Source organism: Nothobranchius furzeri, chromosome 2 (assembly GCF_043380555.1).
Source record: "Nothobranchius furzeri strain GRZ-AD chromosome 2, NfurGRZ-RIMD1, whole genome shotgun sequence".
Classification (NCBI taxonomy): domain Eukaryota; kingdom Metazoa; phylum Chordata; class Actinopteri; order Cyprinodontiformes; family Nothobranchiidae; genus Nothobranchius; species Nothobranchius furzeri.
In genome coordinates, this window is record NC_091742.1 from 56,721,878 (window position 1) to 56,728,914 (window position 7,037).

The window sequence follows — 7,037 nt, forward strand, 5'->3', positions numbered from 1 at the left end:
AATAACATTAACATGATGACAGTAGAAGGCTTCTCTCCCAGCAGGACCACCAGGTAAAGCCTCTCCCGACCCTGGACACCTGCAGTCCTACAGAGAAAATCAGAGACCACAGGTGACAAAAAGGCAATAAACACATTTTTACATTTATCCACACGAGAAGATAAAACTTTTATTCTTAACACAAACAATTTTTACTTCATTAAAAAGTGTCAGCTGTGTAAATCCCTGAATGTAAAACTACTTTTCACAGCAGAACTTCTGTGGTTGTGTGTAAACAGCTTCATTCTTCACCTCTAAGCTTAATAAAAATGCTTCTTTGCTCTGTTGTCCTTAAAACAAGTGACAAGTTTAATTCGCCACACACACACACACACACACACACACACACACACACACACACACAGGAACTACCGGACCCGCGATACAAACTCATTCTGGCTGATTTCTGCCTAAAATGTAATTTAGAAAACAAATAAACAAATGAAAAATGTCTATAAACAGCACCGCTTTAAGCTTTTTAGATTTCTACGGCTAGTTTTTAACAAACTTAAGTTTAAAACTTCGTAGCTCTCCCCATTTTCTCTTGTTGAAAATCCACAGCCGGCGCAAAGCATGCTGGGATAGCCTTGTTCTATGAGGATACATTAGACCCGTCCTCGAAATGTGGGAGGAGCGAGGAAGCATTTGAGGATGCGAGAATGAGTATTCTTGGAATTCGGACAGTACTCGTCGCTGCGCTGTGATGTCATCGACCTCAAAATGCACTCTTACAAGAATCCTTCCCGTGGATTCTGACACACCGTTAGACCCACTCCCATGTATTTTAGACCTGGTGTTAATGGTTATATGTTATGAAACTGCCTATATTTTTCATCAACTGGGCATCTTTTAATTAATTTTCAACAACATTTTGATGGATATTTAGAAAATATATGTAACTCTCATATAAGCTCTTTTATTATTCATTCTTACATGCTACTCTTTTTATGGGATCATGTTATACTGTCCTGCACAAGCTCTTAAAACAGCTGCAGGAACTCCAAAAGGGAGATGTTTCTGCTCATCTTCTAATTACAAGTTCTTGTGACATGTTAGATCCTGCCTAACAAGGCAATATATATATATATATTTACTTTAAAAGCTCATTTTATTATTCTATGCTATGGAAACTCGCTCAGATACTCACGGCCTCCACACAAAGATTAATAGCTGTGTATCTTTTCCTGCACAAGAGAAAGGAGTGTGCACATTCCATCTCCACTCAGTGCCTCTCGGTACCAGTGAATGTATCTTCTCCTGTCATGAATATATCAGGATGTTCCTGGTAATCTCAAGGAAACTGTCCGCTAACAAGGCTGTTATTTTCACCTGTCATGATCATTGACGTATGTACATGGCAAACTGCGTATGTAACATTCCTGTAATCCTCAATAAAAATCAGCCGTTTTCAGTAGAACGGCGAGAGTCTGTCCGAAGCATCTGGCAAGAGCAGGTCGCGGGACTTGCTGCAGAGACTCTCCCCCTCATGAGCGGCGAAACAGTGAATGGACTTCTGATCATTTGTCTCCTCGTTCTGTCAACTTAAAAGGTGTTTAACTCCATCTACTCCGTACCCGTGCTTGGTCTAACGGAAGAGAGACCAACAAATTTGGCGTCACGAACAGGATTTTTTCTTTTTGAAGAAAAAGGAGTTTTTGGAGGACAATTTGACCAACCGACCCAGTGAACGATCTTGGCACAGAACACCGCGGTGGAAAACAAGGTGAGCAGAGCCTATTATCTAAAATCTGCTCATTGGATTTATCCAAAGCCTTTGTGTCCAGAATCATAGTAGCTGAGGTCCTAAAATAATAGTTGGAGAAGAAAGTGGAGACAAGTGCAGAAAGAATAAGAGATTTTTTGTAATGGTTTAATGGTGAAATGAAATGAGGATTTTTCTAATGGTTTAATGAGTAAATGAGAAAAGGAAATAGTACAGAAGAAGGGATGGTGACCCAGGGCTAATAGAGTAGCCCTAAAGTTCCATTTCCAGGTCGTGGCTGACCACACTATTTGCTGACGAGCGGATAGAATATATAACAAGGTTATATAAAGCTTGGCTGGATCCATAGGTGTGGGAACCCTAAAAGTCCACAGGTCAAGGACCTGGTTTTTTGTGTTAAGGGAAGGGGAGGCTAAAAGAGAGCTCCCTGGATTTTAAGGTCAAGGACCTGGTTTTTTGTGTTAAGGGAAGGGGAGGCTAAAAGAGAGCTCCCTGGATTTTTAAGGTCAAGGACCTTTTGCATGAGATGAGAAAAATGTTCTGAGGTAACTGTTTTTGCATAAGATGATAAATGTTTTGACTGCTTCTGTGTGAAGAGAGCAGTGCTTTTGGCTATTTCTGCATGCTTTTGGCTGTTTTTGCATAAAATGAGCAATGTTTAAATATGACAAGCAGCCCAGTTGAAGCCACGAGAAATAAGGTTTTATTGAGAAAGTCAGCGGAAGAGGCGATGAAGAAAAAAGGGGTAGATGTTAACAGTAGAGGTAACTGGAGAAAGATTTGGGAAGTGAAGGCTGCAGAATCGAGAGAAAAAAGGCACAGCTGTAGACAAGCTTCACTGTGTGTGTAAGCTGAGTTCAGCCTGTGTGTGTGAGGCGCAGCAAGAGGCTGCTTACGGCTCTGGATTGAAAGTGCAGCACTAGGAGAGTGCAGAATGCAGAGCAGAGTTTTGGGAGCTCCGTGTGGGTGTGTGTGTGAGTGTACAGCGCTGGGTGTGTGTGTGAAGGCCTGATGCGGTACCAGAAAATAAATAAATAAGATAATAAGAGCTTTAAAAAGTTGCAACTCGTATATGTAAATTACACTGCAGTGCTAAAAATTAATGTTTGGAGCTACGCAAAATTCAAATTCTGCAACCCTGTTCTGATCAGTCTTTGAACAGAACACCATAAGTTAATAAATAAAAGGTTTTTAAAGTAACATATGCATATGTATGTGTGTATGTATGTATATGTGTATACATATATATACATATGTAGTGTAGAAGCGTGATAATCATTTGTGTGTGGGGCAGCATGTGAGTGACCCCGATCTGGGGGTTAAGTGACCTGGAGATGAAAAAAGGGAAAAAACCACCAAGAAACGCAAGTAAGGATGTAAATGACAGCTTTATTTTAGAAATATAGTCATATAGCTGCTAAACAGTAAAATCAAAACAGATCTGCAGAAAATAAATATATAAACTATTCCTCAGAGCGCTCTCAAAAAAAATTGCAATTGGATTTGCTCTAATGTTACATAAGGCCTGCTTAAAAGCATAGTAAGCATTAAATTCTGAAAATAACCAGTGCAGTGTTAAATAAATTCTGTGCTTAAAATATTATATATATATAGAGAGAGAATAAATAAGTGACGAACTGACTTACCTTAAAAAAATAATAATAATAATAAAAAGAGACTGTGACAAACAAAGAATGTCTCTGTGCCTTGTGAATGAGTGAATGTGTGTCTTCTTGCATGAGCTGCTTTCGCTGGATCTTCTGAATGACTCAGTTTTTAATAGAGGGAGCAGCTGCTTGAGAAACAGGGTGCGGTCCATGTTTTTACTAGACGGTTATTTAGTTCGAGAGACTGTGGAAACAATAGAAAAAGAATTTATCGTTAGCGTGAGGACAAGAAAATCCTTTAAAATACAAAAGTTGTATGGTCGTGGTTATAAAGGAAGTATTTTGTCTGATTATGGGCCGTGGAGTCAGCTGGACTCCCTCGCTCTCACAGTTTTCCTGTGTAACATGCAGTTTTAAGCAATTTGTGACTTTAGAAAGGATATTTTTCGGTGTTTTGGACGTACCTTAAGGCTTCTGGTTAGGGTATTCAAGAGATCCTTCCTCTCGGACAGATCTAGTGAAAATGACTGGAGTTTCAGCCTGAGGACCTGACTCCACCCACTTTTACACACAGGAGTTCCGCAGTCTAAAAATAGCACAGGGCGCTGCGAAAAGCAGCTCTGAACCTCTCAGGATCATCTTTATGAAAACCATAAAATTAACAAATAATCAGTCAGGAAATAAAATATTTGTTAAATCTTGCTATAAAACAAAATCCAATAATTGTCTTACCTCAACTTTAAGAACCATTAACGTTAATGGCTGGATTTTGAGATGCTGAATAATGAAAAAAACAGATAAACTAAGTATTATTTCCTGTAACCTGGCTAGAAACTGTACTAGGCTGTTTTGAGTTAAAAACTGGTAGATATTTTCCCAAAATAAAATAGATAAATAAAAAATGAAAGGAGGGATCTTGCATTTGGGATAGATTGTGCTTAATGTTTAAAACCTGTGTAGAACTGATTTGATGATTCAGAACAAATTGTGCATAGGAAGTAGTTCAGATTTATTTTTGAGTCAATAAAGTCGACTAAATATTAGAAACCTTCGTTGATTTTGATTTGTAAAAGAGAAAGTTCTGTCCTTTCAACTCAATCAACATATTTAAGGAAAACGTTTGCTGTGCATTGTGGAGGCATGAACTTTACTGGGTGGGCCTGTCACAACCAGCTGCAAAGAATGTTTGGCTCTGACTTCTATACAAAGAGAACCTGGAAGCCCTCACCAAAAACTGTGACTCATAACATCAAGACGGGGAGCACTACAAGATGGACAAAGAGGCAGAAACTTATTTGCCCTGCTGCTGATGAAACAAAGTACAAAAGGGGGAGCATGTGTGCTAACATGTGAACTTTAATCAATGACGGTGGTCATCCTGGACTTACAAAGAGAGGCTCAAAAGAGACTGTTTCCTATGGTTACACCCAGTAAAAGAGTGCTTGCTGCAGTCAGGTAATGAACAAGGCTTTTTGGCAACAACCAGTTGAATTGATGAAATGTCAGAACTGTGGAAAATTTACTAAACTACTGTAGAACATAGTTAACTGAGAAAGTTAGCCTAAAAAAAGATAATAATAATATCAATAAATAAATAAATAATAGGATTAGTAACCTGGATTTCAGCCCAACTCATCATTGGACGTCAATATAATCTTTATTGTCCTAGGATTCTCAGCTGCAGCGGACATGCAGTAAAGCCTTATTTTCTTTTCAAAACGGAATACATCAGCGTCATCACTTATTTTCATTGGTTAAGGAAACGGTGTCTATTTATAAGTCTAGGAGAACGCTTTAGGCTTCAACAGTTTTCTCCTTCGAGCAAACATGCGCAAATTTCCGGACAGTTTATAGTAACGTTCCATCCCATTCCATTCATTGCATAAAAAATAAACATTAAATGAATAATTTGGCATCCAGCTGACTAAATGATTCATGGAACATCTCATCCGAGACAATAGTGAGGTAGAAAATAGTGTTACAAAAATATTGAATAATGGTACCCCTCATTCGATAAAAATTATGTTCACATTTTTATCTTGTGAAATCTTTAACATAATATTTTAATTGGCCTTTTTGACGACAATTGGCTAAAAAGTCTTTAAGATTATCATCACAGGATGGCATGATAAATAAGTAAATAACATAAATAAATAAATAGACAAAAATAAGAGAGAAAAAGCAAAATTAATTAAATGAAACGTAATAGTGATAAAAAGTTAAATTGATCTAAAATCTGTCATTCAGTGCCACTGGAAAAAGGAAGAGGATAGGGGAGTATTTCTTAGCACAAATCACGTTATTGATTTAGCAATGCAGCTTAATTTCAGATGCTTTAAGGATGATACTAACTTGTGTTATAGATGGAGGAGTAGCACAGAAACACTTCTAGATGAGGAGATAAGGAAAAAAACTGCTGATTACCAACACTATGCACAAACAAACCTGTAACTGCAGTTTCGTTATTTATGAATTAACCTTAAGTAGTGAATTAATTCTTAGGATTTCTTGTGCGAGTAGTGTTCCTAAAAAAGAAAGAAAGAAAGAAAGAAGGTAAGAAAGACAGGTAGTTTAGGTAAGGGACAACCTGAAACTTTTTGGTTGAATTGATAGTAAAGTGATTGTCCTAATTTCTAATTGGAGAGATCACACCGCAACATGAGTTTAGAACAGCAGTTATGGGAAGTTTTGTTGGATTAATTTGATCACACGCTTTAGGTCTTATTTTTTCTTTCCACTGATTTAGCGTTAGGTTAAGTATTTCACACTTTCGCTTCAGTCTGACATTTGCTTGGTGTGTGAGGGCACAGAGACGTGTATGGACCGTGTGTTTGACTGTGTTTGTCTTGTTTGTTTGTTTATTTATCTATATGGGCGTGGCTGAGCCTTGAGAAACATCAACAAAGCCATTGGGCTATTCTGAGTAAATTGACCAATTCAAATTCAGGATCCTGAAACAATTTGGCTATAACCTCTAATTGATGAAGGACATCTTAAGAATTCATTATACAAGGCTTCCTCTCCAGTGTTGCCGGAACTGTTATAAAACCCATGCATGGTTGTATGTTTTAGTTTGATCATTTATACTCATTGAATTATTGTTGTTTGCTTTGTGTTTTAATTTCTTTGTAATTTTTCTCTGTGACACAGGTGGAGATGCTGGTGGCGAAGTGGATCCCACTCATTTCTTTCTCCCACACACATTCTTACTCTCTCCCTCTCTCTGTGTGTGTATGTGCATGTGTATGTGTTTGTGTGTCTGTGTGTGTCCATGTCGTGATGTCACTGTACCTTTAATTGCGCTTGCTGTTCGTAACTGTATGTGTCTGATGTTGAAGGTATCAGAGGCTAGGGTCAGTAAGAGCTAGGACATTTTTGTGCATAACCTTTAATCCCTAGGCGATCGGTCCGGGGAACTTCTGGTCCGGCCGGAGTGTGAATCTTCCTACCAACTATCTGCCGAGATCAAGGACTGCACAAGCCGAGAAAGCCTTCATTGGACCAAAACTACACACACGAAGAGGCTTCGTCTTCGGTGCCAGGCGTCTGGGTCCTGCTAAAAGTCACCAAAAGGAAGTGGACGGAACCGAGGTGGACCGGGCCATACAGGATCACGGAGAGGACATCACACGCTGTCCGGCTGGACGGGAGGAGCCTAACCTGGAAGA

The 7,037-nt window shown here is 38.7% G+C and overlaps 1 long non-coding RNA gene across 1 annotated transcript in view; it reads left to right on the plus strand.

The window, feature by feature from the left end:
* The first annotated feature begins 698 nt into the window (after positions 1 to 698).
* LOC139063827 (uncharacterized) overlaps positions 699 to 7,037 on the plus strand; it is a 7,774-nt gene continuing 1,435 nt past the window's right edge. Inside the window, exons 1-2 of the long non-coding RNA XR_011517160.1 lie at positions 699 to 2,201; positions 2,268 to 7,037. The exon at positions 2,268 to 7,037 is cut by the window's right edge and continues 1,435 nt beyond it. This is a non-coding gene — a long non-coding RNA (uncharacterized lncRNA). The remainder of the gene's footprint in view (positions 2,202 to 2,267) is intronic.